Raw genomic sequence first — 18,072 nt, 5'->3', positions numbered from 1 at the left:
GATTAAAATGAATTATCACCTTATGTTGTTTGGTATCCAAAAAATTGTATGGTGGTGGCGACGACGATGGTGGTGGCTATGGTAGTGGTGGTGGTTGTTTTTGTTAGGTGTTGTTGTTGTTGAGAAAGTAAGGTGAAGGAAGAATGAAATGAAAAAAAAAAGAAGGGGGTGGGAAGGAATAGTTTAATGTAATGAAATTTCATGTGTAATGGATAATTCAATTTCATTGATCAACCAAATAACACTTCTTTTCATTCCCACGCAATGAATCATTCTACATTTGTCATTCCAGCATACCAACCGTACCTAAAAGTGACAACAACTATTAATTTATTAATAAAACTCAAGTGTACAATTACAATAGATATATCAAATGAATCATATAAATCATACAAATATTTCTTTAATTTATATAACCTAAAGCCCAACTAAATAGTCTTCTCAAACTTTCAACTCTTCAACTAGCAAACCTCTAACATGCGTGAAAATATAGTTTTGTCAACATAAAGTTAGTGAGCGATACTTAAGTTTTTATGTATTAATATGATATAGAAACAAATCATATGTGAAAATGACAACTACCCTTGATTATGTAACAATTACCAAATAGGAATAGATGTGGACCCGTTCTAATTAGCACACAACTAAAAATATTGAGGTATTGTATGCATAATAGATGAGGCCAAACCACATGACAATAAAATAGAAAAGTAAGTATATAGCATAACATCAACGAGCAATTAATCAATAAACATATAATATTGAATGGTAGTTGTGGAAATATTTGTGTAAATAATTGAGGTTGATATAAGATACACGTGTTACCCCCAAAAGTAAAGAGGAAAAAGAGTGGTGAATTACTCACTTTGAAATTAGGCAAGCAAAGATAGTAAATAAGAAGAATGAGATAAGCGAGCTGACAATCCAAACTTTAATGCAAAAACCCTAACACAAACATCATGAAATTAAATTGATGGAAATAGTATTAAATAGTTATTTCACAAAAGGTTGACTAAAATTTATGTTTTTAAATGTAAAACTCAAGATTCGTGTTTAAATGAGTGTGCAGTTTGTGTTTGGTTCGAATGTCGATATGAGATCGAATTCGGAGCCAACATCACCAAAATTTAAGAAATAATATAAGATGAAAAGAATAATCAGATTTAAAACCAGTCAGAATAGTAATTAATCAAAAATTCCCAAATTAAAGTAAGATAAACCCTAAAACGAATTTAACCTAATTAGATGATGAAATCCCTCAATTTATCAAAATTGAATGAGGCCTTTTAATATAAAGATGATTTACAACAGAAAACATGTACAAACTTACCCAAAAATTGGATTGGGACTAGGAGAATCGAAAAACTTGAAGATGACTGAGTTTCAAAAGTCAAAGTAGCAAGAACATGAGACTGAAGCACCAATGGACGGGACGGATTTGGGAGTAGTAATCAATGAGAAGCAGATGAATAAGGTCCACGGGTGTTGATTTATATAGAGGTTATGTTTATAACTTGTTTTTTTATGAGATTTTGCATATCACTCGTTTAGGGAAAGATATAATAATTATTAGGTCAAAAGATATCAACTTAGGGGACAAGTTAATGAGTTACCAATGGGAAATTGTCCACATACATTTCCTGGAGGTTAATTTCGAATCACAATTCGTTTGGAATCGATTTAGTGAACATATTCAAAGTTATCAGTTTTACAGCCGATAAAGGGGTATATGGTGCATCGCGATGGATGAACCCCTTGACTGTCGGGTAGCGTGGCAGACCAAAAAAAGTTGCGGAAGACTTCACTCTTCGTGTATCGTGAAAAGGAGGGAAAACACCATTTTTGAAATATTACATTTTACACCCCTGGATTTTGATTAAATGCAATAATTACATAAAATGCATGAAACTGGGTTTGCGAAATATTTAAACAATATAAACAAACACAATTCGATATGATTAATGTAAACTAACATGAAATAACAATCTCACATTAACCAATAAAAATCCGAAAACTTAAACATGTCAGGTTTTCAGGTATCGGAATTGACGAATGATACAATCTTCCACAATAGTCTAAAAACCCTAAGTGTTTTCATCCTAGCACCATGATGACAAAGGGTTTACATTGAGGCCGCCTGTGTTTTTTGAACAACACATGATCTGTATAGGCCTTTAAAATAAACCAAGAATGATCTCATCTAAACAAATACGACGCACGACTTGTATGTGCCTGTAAAATAAACCAAGAATGATCTTATCTAAATAATTACCAAGGAATTTAGCTTTACATGACAAAACAAAATGTAAGGCCCCATTACCGGTGCCCTGCATTGGACGTTGGAATACTCATAAACACTGTTCTAGAGATAAGAGTTAATTAAAACTTTCGCGGAATAATATAAAACATCAATCATTCGTTACAAATATCCATAATTTGTCTTTTAAAGCATAACATAAATTATAACATTCAAAACATCATGACAATCTTCGGATGCCATCCTCTTCAATCCTGCCATGTGTCCATCTCAAACCAGCTGTCTCAATCTGTTAACCTGCGTGCATACTAAAAGTCAGCTACGCTGAGTAAGTTCTAGTTAATCACATAATTTACTTTACATACACATATATGTGCCAGAAGGTACGCATTACATACATAACCTGTACTTCATTTGTCCATACACATTTATAGCTAACCTTACGTTATAAAGGGCATTTCACCCTACATACCTCGGATATTATTAAGGTCTGGTCTTCCTTCATCCTCGGATATTATTAGGGTCTGGTACCCTCCATCCTCGGATATTATTAGGGTTCGGTCACCCTTTCTTCCATATCTTCATACCATACCTTTCTATATACATAATTGTAAGTTTCATACATACATACATCATTCATTCTTCATATACAACAATTTTATCATCAAACCTTTACCTGGCAGTACATGCAATATCCAAAGATCGTTCATGTACCGACAAGCAGTCAATCATACCTTTCACATAAAACATATATGGAGTACACTTATCACTTAGGATAAGTGTATTAACTAATCACATCGAGTATGCACACAGCCCCGAAAACATAACAAGGAATGGGGCTAGAAACTCACCTGAACTTGATTAAGTTCACCGTTAATTGTTATTCCTTTCCTTAGCTGTGCTCGACTAACTGTATAACAATTACACGTATCAATTAACTATCACTACTAACATCGCGTTTCCAGTCTAGTTATAACCCTCAACGAACAGGGGTCCGGGGGCAGCCCTGCCAGCGGGGTTTAGGGGCGGCAGCCTCTAGCAGGGTCCAAGGAGCAGAGCCCCTGGCTGGGGTTAAGCTGCTAGGTCACATTGGAAAATTTTTTTTTCATTAACTGTCTTAACACATTTTCCATTAGGATTTTGAATCATTAATTAATTTGCTAACTTAAAAGTCCAAGGGCTTCTTTGTAATTAAATCATTCTTTTTCTAAGTCCAGGGACCATTCTGTCGTTTTGTTAAACTTCTAGTTCATTACATTGCTCTTAACGAAATGGGGTTCATTTTTTACTTCTGTCCTCCATAACGAATTGGCTAATTCGTTACTTCATAAAGAATTGGCATTTATAGCGAATTGGTCCTTATAACGAATTGGACTTATAACGAACTGGACCTTATTTGTTTGGTATTGTTAACGAATTGAACTTCTTAGCAAACTGAACCCTTATAACGAACCGGTCCTCATAACGAATTAGACCTTATAACGAACTAGTTATCATAACAAATTGGACTTTAACGAATGAAGCTAATTCGTTATCTTTCCTTAACGAATTACTTGCTAGTTCGTCCTTTCCCTGTTAACGAACTAGGGTTAGGTCAGAGAATGTCAGTAACATTCTCTGACATTCCCTTACCTCGTATACTTTTCCGGCGCCGCCTTTCCGGCGCGGTCATCGCCAGAAAACCGTGATTTCGGCGGAAAAACGAGATCGCACTCGTTTTCCACCGTTTTTCGCCCCGTTTGATCCAGATCTGAGCTAGGGCCACCCCTAAGCTCATCTTAGGTTCGGTTTTTACCCGATTCCACCAGGTCTCGTGACTTTAACGGTTTAATGGTGTCGGCTCGTCGTTTCGTGACTGAATCTAGCGGATTAGAGTTCATACAACATCATACTATCATTACCTTAGATCGGGATCGGTTTTCTATCTTGGTTCGGATAGAGAAAGGAGAGAAAATTGAGAGAGATCTTAAGTGTGTGTTTTGGTGGTGTATGGAATATGTGTGAAGTGAATGATAAATGGGTAATTATGACTTATATAATTATGGATCATGGACTTAAGCCCATGATCTTTCCTTCTTTCCTTCATAACCCAAGTCCATAACCCATATCCATTTAATCCAACACTAGCCCGACTCATAATAACTTGTATTTTCATTTATTAACCGAAACTAGAAAACGGGATGTTACACAAAAACAAAGTAAATACGAATGACATGATAGATACACATTTTAATAAAAGTGAACAAACTTATTAAGAACCCGAGAAAGTACCATCAACGTATCCCAAGCTTAGATCTTCGATCCTTGGCCTTCATGACTGATAATGATCTTTTAAATCCAGGTCTATAGTTGTATTCATATTCATATTCAACAGTCCCCTAAGAAACTAATGTGTTTTACCCCTCACACCATGATGAAAATGGATTTAAACCGAGGCCATAGTGTTTTTTAAACAACACATGATCTGTGCAGGCCTGCTAGTGTACGGACAGTGTAGGTACATTCTGGCCCACATATTGGCTTCATACCAAGAAATCACTGATTAGGGCATTGACCATGCATTTTTAAGTGTGCACGAGCCATACAGGTAGGGGTTCTCAGTCATTGACTCGGACTGAAGGAACTAAAATTTTATTGGAATCAAATTCGAACATCTTAAGGTTCGAATTTTGTTTTTGAAATTCCATTTAGATTTTGTTCAAATTCTATATAGCAATCTTTTTGCAACCATACATGCATACATACATACATACATACATACATACATACATACACACAATACTATAATCCCCTATCATGTAATAAAAGTGAACAAGAGAACATCGACCCTTGATTTCGCATAAAAAAACACGGTGCATAATTCTAAATTAATTAAAAAAGTATAGGCTACGTTGTTACTTTCTAAATTGCATTATTTTATTCATGTATAATTATGTTTATTAATCTGTAATTAATATATATATATATATATAGGGGAAGGAACTTTTGAGAACTTGATGAGTTGTTAGAACTTTAAGAACTCAATATGAACACGCAATCAATTAAATGAGTATTGAGTATGTAGCTAAGAATATATCTGATTAAAAAACTAATCAGAAGAGAGAATAAAGAATTTGGATGATTAAACAAGTTTACATGTTAGTTACACATGTGTAAAAAGTTGATTTGATGTGTAAAAAAATATTGTATTTTTTTAACGTTACTTACACTTACATATAAAATTTATAATCCCTATTCATGTAGTAACATCATTTTAAATTCATTCAGTTTGAATTGGTATTTTCTCCATTACAATTATTGTGAAGAGACATATACAACCGTTAATCTTGGGCAGTTTCTTTGTGAATGTATGTATAGCCAAAAAAGGACCGTATTTAAAATCAGGTCAAGTTCTAATTATTTAAGTTGACTATGTGGTAATACGATCAGCTAAGCCTTATTTGGCTACTCCAGGAGCAACTATTCATGGGCATTATGGGAAAATCCTTTACGAAGGAGATAAATTAGTTACATTTATATATGAAAAATCAAGATCTGGTGATATAACGCAAGGTCTTCCAAAAGTGGAACAGGTGTTAGAAGTGCGTTCGATTGATTCAATATCGATGAATCTCGAAAAGAGGATTGAGGGTTGGAATAAATGTATAACAAGAATTTTGGGAATTCCTTGGGCATTCTTTATTGGTGCTGAGCTAACTATAGTGCAAAGTCGTATCTATTTGGTTAATAAGGTCCAAAAGGTTTATCGATCCCAGGGGGTGCAGATACATAATAGGCAAATAGAAATTATTGTACGTCAAATAACATCAAAAGTGTTGGTTTCAGAAGATGAAATGTCTAATGTTTTTTCGCCTGGAGAACTAATTGGATTGTTGCGAGCGGAACGTATGGGGCGCTCTTTGGAAGAAGCGATCTGTTACCAAGCCGTCTTATTGGGAATAACAAGAGCATCTATGAATACTCAAAGTTTCATATCCGAAGTGATTTTTCAAGAAATCGCTCGGGTTTTAGCAAAAGAAGCTTTACTGGGGCATATCGATTGGTTGAAAGGCCTGAAAGAAAACGTTGTTCTGGGGGGATGATATCTGTTGGTAGCGGCTTCAAAACACCTTCAAGAAAACCTAAAAACATTGCTTTTGAACTAAAAAAAAAGAATCTATTAGAGGGGGAAATGAAAGATATTTTGTTCTACCATAGAAAATTATTTGATTATTGCCTTTCTTCAAAGAATTTCCATGATACATATGTGTATAAAAACTTCAATTTTTTTTGTTACGTTGATTTTTTAAAGTTCTTAAAACTCAAAATGTTTATCAAAGAAATCAATCATATATATATATATATATATGGGAAGGATATTTTGAGAACTTTATGAGTTTTAAAAATTTTAAGAACTCAATTTTGGACCACACATTTAATTAAATGATATGAAATATGTGGCTGAGATTAAATTTAATTAAAGAATAAATCAGGAGAGAGAATAAATATTTTTGATGATTACACAAGTTTAACTATTAGTTACACATGTGTAAAAAGTCGATTCAGTGTGTAAAAATATAATGTAATTTCTTGTACATTACTTACACTTACGTATTACACATGTGTAAAAAAATATTCAAAAAAATAAATTGTTACGTTGAGTTATTTCGAGTTCTTAAAACTTAAAGCGGTTCTCAAAAGAAATCAATCCATCAAGTAATCGTTCGTAGAAGTTATTATCACGCATTTCATGTTAATATCGTTTTTATTATAGTGAATATGCGAAAATAGTAGTTGGTTCTCTATTTTTGTGTTTTGTTTGGTAAATCGAGTAACAATATGTCAATACCAGCTTGTATTTGTTTGATTGCAAATATGCAGTACACGAATCATAGGTATATGACATGAATCGGATCAATATACGTTGTGATTGTGTGTTTTGTTTGTAAATCAAACATTATTGTGTTTATCTCGGTTCACATATACAATATACACTGTTTTTGTGTGTGTTTATTTTAAATCAAACAATAGTATGTTGATATAAGTTAATATTTGTTTAGTTGCATATACTTAGTACATGATTCATGTGTTCGATTGAATGTTTTTCAGATATGTTTGTCAAAACACGATAATGTTACCTTATACGAGTATATTCATATACAATACATAGGTGTATTACATTATAATATGGTTATCTTGATGTAAAAACATGTTTTTGTGTTTATTGCACGTATGTAGTGTTTTTCAACTGAATAATAATATATTTACATCAGATCGTATTTTAAAAATGACTTGTTAAACATCGCACGTTCTTAGCACACGAATCACATGTTCGAATACATATATTTTTTATTTATGTTTGTTGAACATATATAACTGTTTATGTTATCAAGCATAGCCTTTTATAATGAACATGCGCATCATGTTAGGTTGATGTGACATGTGTCCTTTTGTTTGTATACATGTATCATGTAATGATATCTCAAAAATCTTGTCCGTTAAAAGCTCGCTTACACAATTATTTATTGCATATGCACCAAGTTATCGTAACAAGACGATAATGTTAAAAAGTTCAGGAAAAGACAAGAAAAAACAACATCAAGCCACCGGAAAAGTGAATGAAAGTCACGATAATGGATAATGATGTGCAACCAAAAAACGTGATAAAGATAAACAACAACGAAAAAGGTAACAAAGGGTTTGCATATGATAACAATTTTGGTACATTATATTGTTTTTTTTACAATATTTAAAAGCGCAGATGTTCGATTATACAGTTTTTTCTCTCTGTTTTTTTTTTTACAAATTCATACAAAACGAGGATGATCAAAAAAAGAGGATGGAAAAGGAGTAATTTGAAACAAGGAAGACGGTCAGGCATTGAAGAGGCAAATTCAGGTAAATAACAAAAAAGTGACAATTTAGTTAAAACATATGTATGTATACATAACATTACGTGTATTTTACAGCAAAAAAAACAAGGCGTTAAAACGCGCACATGTAACGAAACGTGCAACATTGTCCGATGACGTCTACGATGGTGAAAACGAGGAAAAAATGATAACGAATGTGAGGATATAGAAGACATGAATGACAAAGAGGAAGGCGAAGAGGACACCGCCATAAATGGTGATGGTATGACCCTTATAAATAATGATAATTAATGTTTTGGTATATGCATTATATATACGATACATATATGCATTACAGCATGCATTGCCATGTATTATACGTGTGACATTCATGACAAAACGAGGTATACCTTATTCACTACGTAACGAGTAAACGATAAATCGGTTGATTCGTAGTGATTAAACGAGTAACCGCCCGATACTAATTATGATCCGTATGTATACCGAGGGGTCATATATGAGTTATATATATATATTATATTGGCTAACATATTGATATTAAGACCCCAGTACGTATAAAACTATTTAAATGAAAAAAGGTTTCGTTTAACAATACATTATGAGTTTAAACGCAATCGTTAACATCAAAACGAAGCATTGTAGCATCCTTCAAGCCGAAAAAAACTTATGGAACACTTAAATAAGATGTTTTAAGCAATCCGTGAAAATATTTAGGATTTTTACAATGAGACAGTACGTTTTTCTTATTTTTACAAAAATGGGCTAAAAAACGCTCGTTTTCGCGCTGTTTTTCGCACTCGAACTATTTATCTTGCGAAACACCGAACCCAAACTAAATTTTAGACCAAGACCGAACATTGGAATGCAAAACGAGGCAGAAATGGGCCAAAAAGAGACCCAATGGGCCCCATTTTATTTGTGGACACCAAACACCCCTTTAGATATTTTTCAAAATTCTTGATATTTCTAAGTTATTTTCACACCTTAACACATACTTTGACCTGCTCTCTTGCTATTCTTTCAAACTCCAGCCATAAACCCTAAGGTAAGGTCAATTTTTTGAAGATTTGGCCAAGTTTTAACCATGTAATTAACATATAAACATGTCTTGATTAGTATTAAGCATGTTTAACCATTCAAAAATCCTAAAAATCACTTAAAATCATGTTTTGATCTTAAAAATGTTTACAAATCAGAACCATATAGATTTTTGACTAAAAAACGGATTAGAACATTGATATAACGTTTTTACGGTTTAAAAGTTCAGTTTGGAACCCTAACCGAAACCCTAATTAACAAGGCTTGATGATGGATGATTTAAGATTGGTTTTGTGTTATATGATATGTAGATACACTGACTTTGTGACCAAAGACCCGGAGAGTCGATAAAACAACCAAAAAACACTCGAAAACCGACAAGTTATTACCAGTTTAATCGTTTAGGGGCTGTTTGTGCTTCGATTGTGACGTGCTTGTTGTTAGTTTGCGAAACTTTTCAGGAACTAAGGATCATATAAGTGAGTCCCTGCTCAAATTTGGTAATTTTTCGATAAACGGAGAATATTTGGCAAATTTATTGCCGTTTATCAGATTTTCCGGGAATCGTTTGTTATAAACGGATTAATTATCGGTTAATTATAACACTTAAAATGATTTTTTATAATTGAATAGCTAAGTGTAAAAATTCGAAAAATAATTTTATAAATTTCTAAATATTTTAATTTATTTTTACAAATATTATCATAATTTATATATAACTACATAAATAGTTATGATAATTTAAAGAATTAAATTATATATGTTTTAACAAAACCGGCAGTTTTGTGTTTAACGAACTGACTGGTATGTCTAAACGTCAAAAGTGGCCAAATATCATAGTTTTGAATTAATTTGATAAAAACAAACTTTTTACGAGATTTCCAGACAATTCGAGTGGATTGTACGCGTTTTGTATAATCAAACCCGTAAGAAAATGGAAACGAACCCTGCGATCAATCTAGTTACCGAAACCTTAAACTTCTTTTATAAATCAGATCATTTTATCAAACAATATGTTTACTTAAGTTTATGTGATCTTACCTATTTCCGAAATGCGTAAACGATCAACTTGGCTAAGCACGGAATACGGTGAAACAGAGCCAAATCTGGTTTTAAACATTCCATAACGTACACGTCTCAATCTAAGACTACTGACATGTTCTGGGCCTAACAGCCATACCCAGACTAGTTATATAGCCCGATTTAGTTTAAACATTGTACTACTATTAACAGTACTATACCGGTTATAGGATTCAAGCTATAATCGAGGTACACTAAGTTCTGAAACATATTACCAGCGCGAACTACAATAAGGTGAGTTTCATGACCCCACTTTCTAAACTGTTTTACGAACTTTTGTGGTGGAAAACATGTTTACATGTACTTATGTACTTGAAAACCTTTTATGATGTCAATAATCTAAGTGCTAACACTTGAAAGGCCTCCCACACGAGTGATTAACTACGACCCGAAGGCATGTGAATAGTACTATTGGTTTGACAAACCCAATTGACAGGGCCGGAGGGGTATGCCGGAACATGTTTTTACAATTGCACATAACCATGCGAACCTTTTGTAACATGCTATGTGGTGTTAGACATAGTATATACTTGAGGCAAATAGAGCCAATGTGAGCATAGGAAGTGCATGTGCAGTGGAGACCACGTAATGGAAGTTGGTTGAGGATTCACTCGTGGCTTAGTATAATTACATCGCATATATACCAAACATGAATACTATGATTACATATACTAGTTTTGTTTAAACTTATGAAACTCACCAACTCTTTGTAGTTTACCCGTTTTAACATGCTTTTCAGGTGAGCAAAAGTTGGAATGATTGCTTATGTGCTCGGTGTTAGAAGTGAATTTGAATCGCTGTAAATAAATGCAAGAATATAGTAAAGAATAAGAAGCCCCAAGAACTGGTTATATGCTTTTCACCTAGTTTGTAAACTTAGTATCAGCCAATGTAATATGATGTAAACAAGTTGTAATTTTTCTTTATAACAATATGGTTGATACCAGAGGTGTCAGTTACATTCTCGTATTACGCTTCTACAATTACCTAGTCGGGGTGTGACAATACGTTGTTTATGCAAATTTGGCCCATCGCACGTATTCATTAATGGTGTATTACATGTTTACACAGATCTGTTGTATTAAACGTTTACGCGGAATCGGTGTAATACATATATGTAATACATATGAATTATTTGAATTATTTATGCAATACATATATGCATTGTAGGATGTATTGTGCATTTGTGCATATGCAATACCATTGTATTACACGTTTATGTGAATTTGGCGATTAATGGTGTATTAAACGTTTATGCAGATCTGTTGTATTAAACGTTAAATGGAGTTGGTGTATTACATATATGCAACACATATGTATTGTTTTATTATTGATGAGATACGTATATGCATTATAGGATGCATTGCACATATGCATAATCGGTGTATTACATGTTATGCGGACTTGGTGTATTGCACATACGTTATATATAATGGTGTATTATATGTTTACGTAAGCCTTAAGTATTACATATATACAATAAAGGTGTATTACGTATATGCATCATTAACGTATTACGTATATTCATTAATCATGTTTTACACATATTTACACATATAAAAGCGCGCCATACAAAGTAGTAAGTCGAGCGTAACTTCAGTACAGTAGTAATACATACTTGTAAGTTGTTCATGTTACATATGTGCTTTATATTGACGGTTCTTATATGAAATAGATTAGTAATACATATTGTCATCGTACGTGTTTGTTATAATGGTGGTCCTTTTTATTAGACAGCTCAGCATATATAGCAATTACTTAATATCAGTTGGACACCTAGTGAAGATATAATGTTAGCAAGGCCAAGAAGAATGGAGTTACCATGGCAGCAACATATAATGTCACGTATTGGAATATATTCGCGATGCGACATATATAAAGGGGGCGACTAGGTCAATTTTTATTTTAGCATGTGCGATGTTAGAAAGGCTGAACATGTCAAGATTATTTGGATGAGTTACAAAGCTCGCATAACTCGCATTTTGAATTATTGAGCAATTAAATCTTCTAAGAATATTCTATGCTGTGGGTATTTGTGACATCCCACATCGGTTGGGAAGGAGAACTAAGCCTTATTTATAAGGAGGTGGATACCTTCCCCATCATAACGCGTTTTGGGCGCTTAATGGTAGTGGATGAGAGGAGAATTCCACCGTTAAGCGTGCTCAGGTGGGAGTAGTATGAGGATGGGTGACCACCTGGGCAACCAAAAGCAAATCCGTGAGGCGATGGTGGTACATCCCGGCCAAAGCGGGCAATATTATGGTGCGGTTGTAGCTGGGCTGTTACATTATTTCGTTTTAAATGTCAACGTGTACAAGTAATGGGTGACAAAAGATGTAAAAAAACAGAAAATACATCCAACAATGGGACTAGTTAAAAGGATGTATTTTTAGTAGTTTTATATTGTTGTGTATGATGAAATTTGTGCATTGGTTATTAGAACATGAGATGGAATTTGAATATGAATGTTATGGGATATATACATGGTGGTGTTAGTTGATGTAATGAAATTTATAACCGATTGTTACAGTTAAAACTCATATTCTAGTGTGAATTTTTTTATTCATTTTCCTAAAATCAAATGTGCAATTTGGCAGCCTTTAGATGTGTGTTTTTGCTGTATTCTGGTAGCATTAAAACTACACATTTGCATTCATTTTCATACAGCCTGATGTGCACTTTTGGCATCAATTTTCCAACATTTTTTAGTTTGCATTTTGGCAGCAACGTATCCCAATAAATAAAAAAAATTACTTCAACTTATTGCATCAAATATGAATTACAAAACATTAATCAAAACTAGTATATCAATATATAAGACTTTTACATTTGGTAAAAAATATATATATATGACCTATACAATATTTCAGGTCAATTTGGATTATAAATACAAGCCAAAGAACAACCTACAAACAATTAAAACAATTTCCTGTTTTTTTTTATTTTTTTTTATTTTGGTGGTTCTTTCAAATGCTTCATACTTGTTCATGGTTCTCGCCACCCAACAAAACTACTGCTATGTGGTTATATCACCACCCAACAAATCCACAAAATGAAACAATATCTTAGTCAAAAACCATCAACGACGTGAAATTATAGTAGTAATTAACTAGTGAATCCGACATATGATATCACACAAACCTTATCCACAACTATCTCTAACAAATTGTTATCCGCCAACCATTACATAACTTCTTCATAATTAGGATACGTATGCTCATCAGCTCCAATAAGCCTAACTAAAACGTTTGTATAAAGAAGTAATATAAGTATACAACCAATTATTCACCAAGTAAGAGTGATCATATAACTAAAGAAGTCCAGTTGCACATGCCATTTATTTAATCATATAGTCAACAACTAGGCTTGTTGCGTGCTAAATAAAAAATTTACTTACCTCTGTTATTGAAGTGATTCTTATCAAATCAATGAGTTAATGGAGAATATGCATATGGGCCTATAGCATATACGATTATATATTCAATTATAAATCCAATATTCCATGTTTACATATATATTAATTTCATGTTTACAAATCACAGGTAACATTATATTACATATATTTAATGTAAATAAATAAGTTGTTATCTTGTTGTTCAACAACATAAATTTGGAAGAGATTACAAGTAGAATTGATAGAACTTAAAGCAATATCAACATAGGAGCCCAATTAGTCATTCTGATCAAATAAATCACATGTCATTTATATTACATATATGCAATACGTAACATTATATTACATATATATATTATATACATAAATATGCTACCTTGTTGGTCAACACTAGCATATTGTAATAGTATACAATTATGTTTGCTCGAATTTGAATCAAAAGCAGCAGATGACTTGGTTGAGCACTCCAGTACAACAAATTAGGGTTTTTATTCATCAAATAGTACATGTTTTGCCATAGAGTCGCCTAATTATGGAATTACGGTGCCAATTTTGTTTGCATAACTTTCAGATGAAGTAAAACCTGATCAATTTACCTGGAAAATGGTGAAACACCTTCAATTTTCATATGCAACGACTGAATTCAAGGCTAGAGAGTCGATCTTCAACGATATATACACATAGCGATGCATAGAGAATCGATCTTCAATATCTATTGTCGATTAGGGCTCAGATCGATGGATGTGCTTCAGAATTGATCTTCAATAGTTGTCTCAGGGGAGATGGGAAAAACAGAGGTATAGGGGTTCTCACGATGTGTTAGATTTAACTAGGACTTTTACAAAAATAACCCTCTATTTAGAAGTTCTTTAGTTCTCTCGCAAAGTATGAGTTCTCTCTTAGTCATTCCCATACACACACACACACACACACATATATATACTAGTAGAGTGCCCGCGCGATGCGGCGACGCCGGCAATTTACAACGCTTTAGTCGTTTTTGTTGGTTAATAAGACAACTCGTGAGATATTGTATAATAGTACTTTAGTTCATTAGTTATGTTATTCGTATAATAATTTTCAAAACTTTATTATATATCTATTTATACTGTTATTATTGTTTCAAGTTAGCAACATCAATATAGTATGTCTTTTTCATAACCGTTACACGTGTGAAATAAAATATAAATTGACATTAAAATTATTGTCTAATTAAGTAAACTATAATTCCTAATTATCTCATCTTGATTTTTCAACCACCATTCATCATTGGCGAAAATGTTATCTAAAGATTCACAAAGAGGTTTATGCCCAGGTTTCGTTGATACATTTGGTGGTGGTTGAGATTCTTTTTTGTTGTCTGCTTGCATTGCCACATCTTCTATAGCAGGTTTCGATACTGAAAAAAAAAATTAATATTAGTCTCTTATATATGTTTTACAAAGTAATAATGTTATATGTAGTTAGTATACATACCAAAAGTTCAAACTTTTTCTACGTTTCGTCCATTATAATTTCCTAATTTATGTAATACAAAAATGATTAACTTAGTATGATGAAAAAACATGAAGAAAAAACAAGTAAAATCAAACACTTGTGCCATTAGATAAACCTCGTGATGGATCGATATTTCGCATCAATGTCAATGGACATCCAATATTCAATCGAAGCTTATGAGACGGCAAACTACTAACATTTAGTGAGTTTAGGAACTCGTTCGGATAAAAGTTGAGGTTATCGCCCTCAACTTTGTCGAAACTATAATAAACCCTTTCTTCACCTTAAAAATTGTCGATCATTTGATATTAATAAATTTTTGGTATATATTGATATGTGGATAATTTTGTGATTCCACAACTAAATAGAAGTTAATGTGTAGATTGAGTTTATTTTATTTTAATGGTTTTGTAATTGAATTATATATTTGGGTGAGTTGGTTTTGTAATGTTATAGTTGATAATGTAAAATAAAACAAGGGGTGTTTATAAACATTTTATAGGTTTTTAGTTTCATACCTAAGTTGTACTTTAATGCTTTATTGACTTGTACATTATAATCTACAAATCGGTTTTGCAACTTTTGTATATCGAAACGTCGACAAAAATAAGCACGTCATAAGGTTGGTTCGGGTTTTTTTAAGAACATTTTATATTTAAAAAATAGACGAAAGCAAAAAAAAGGTAAGTTTGTCATTTTTTTTATAAAGATGAGGGGTAGTATGTGTAAACATTTCTAGATATTACAAAACTCAACCAAAGTTTAAGGTTATATAGTGTAAGTTTTATGGGATATATATTGTAAATATAGAATAACAATTAGAAGTTACGGTTAATGATTAGAGTAAAGTCAAAAATGCCCTCATTTATTTAAATTTTATGCATTTGAAACTTGTACATGTTGCAATATAGATTGAACCTTTTAAAAATTAAGAGGTCCTTGGGATTCTCTTTATATATATATATATATAATTGTCTATCATAAAATCCTAGGTGTCTCTCTCAGGTTGGTCCCCCCATTTTCTAGAGCCACCAGATTGCTTGATTTATAAATTAAGGCTTCTCATGCATTTGAACCAAATTCGCGGGTGTAGGTCTCACCAAATCCGGATAGTCTTTAAATGAGTTATAACATCTCATTTATTTATAAAACTATTTCATAAGCAAATAATAATTTTCACGGGTCATGGGTCTCACCAAACCCGAATAACCCTTAAACGAGTTATAAGTACATCTCATTTATTTGTAAAATAACTCTTTAATTATCAAAAAATAATTTTCGCGGGTTAGGTGTCTTACCAAAATATAATAGCATTATAAGTTCTCATTTATTGATAAACACTTTCATTATCAAACCCTAATTTATTTTATCTGTTTTACATGTTCTTCGTTGCTGGTCTATCATCTCCATTGTCGGTTAACTTCCAATACTACCCACCATCGTCAACGCCTTTTTTTTAATTAGACAAATATTTATGTCCATGTTTGTACATTTAAAAAAATCAACATGCTCGTGTTTGTTTATGTTTGTTCGTTAAAAATCTAAAAAACCTAAACATCTCAACTGATAAAATCCAAACGTTAAAAAATATAATAACAAACTAATATATATATATATATATATATATATATATATATATATGTATGTATTAAATTAAAACAAAACCACTTTAAAAAATAAAATAATCATAATAAAATAGCAAGACGCTTAAAAAGAAAACTTTCAATAAACTCTCGTAAAAGCATTCTCATCCAATCCTCCATATTATGTGAGGGGGTGTTTTTATAATTTAGAGAGTGATTTAGGGTGTCGTGAGTAAAGAGTATTTATATTTTAGAAAGCGTAGTTATTTTTCTGTATATTTGAAAAGCTATTGTTCATCCCCTATAATTTTTTAATATATTTTGAAAGTGGTTGCGAGTGAAGGAAAGAAAAATGGTAATGATAAAGTTATAAAAAAGTATTATTTAATTGAAAAATAGGGAGAAAATATAGTGTGTTTTAGTGTAATTTTGGATTTAGGGATAGGAAGTTGGATGGGCATGCTCTAACACGGGAGGATCAAACCAGTATATATATATATATATATATATATATATATATATATATATATATATATATATAGGGAGGTTAACGTACAATAATCAGTTATCGTACATTAGGTACGCGAGCTTTTTGAACGTTGATGATAATTCCACGCGGTGGCAGTTTCGTAAATAACCCAAACAGTAGTTGGCGATCAAATTCATCGATTTAGCATCGATTCCGATCCAAATTCTGAACTCCTTAATCTATCTCATCCAATTTCTAAACTCCAATCACAACTTACAGTATGAAATCTCAAAAGTCAAAAACCAAAACTGAAATAGAACGTCACTGAACATTAAAAATCTTCAAATTTATCAAAAATTGATGATTTAATCAATCGATTATGAAAATACAGATTAACACACTTAATTGATCTATGATTAGGGTTCATGTTTAAACATTTTGCTCAAAGTTTAAATGTTCTGATCAAAATGAACACCAAAATGATGATTTAATCAATCGAATTGATATGTAGAAGTGTTTAGATTCATCAATCGATTATGGAATTGCAGAAATAATGCACTCAATCGAGCTCTGATTAGGGTTCAAAATATTATGTTTAAACGTTCTGAAACAAAATTGAAGACCTATAAACGTTCTGATACGTTCAATGAAGTTCTAAGTGTGAAAAAAAATGAACATCTTTAAATGTTCCAAGAAGTTCTGAGTGTTCAAAAAAGTTTAGAAGTTCTGAACTTCTAAACTAAAAAAAAAAATTAAACACCTGTAACATGAAATTGAACACTGAAATCACTTCATATATTCTCGTAATCGTCAAAAAAATATCAATTGACCGTATATTTGATCATCGATTTGATCATATGATCAAAATATGAAACGTCTGCAACTGGGTTTCAGCAAAT

This window comes from Bidens hawaiensis, unplaced genomic scaffold (assembly GCF_021521415.1).
Source record: "Bidens hawaiensis isolate Kalapana, Puna unplaced genomic scaffold, B.hawaiensis_p1.1 tig00000416_1, whole genome shotgun sequence".
In the NCBI taxonomy this organism is placed as follows: domain Eukaryota; kingdom Viridiplantae; phylum Streptophyta; class Magnoliopsida; order Asterales; family Asteraceae; genus Bidens; species Bidens hawaiensis.
Note: the sequence above shows the minus strand (reverse complement) of the source record.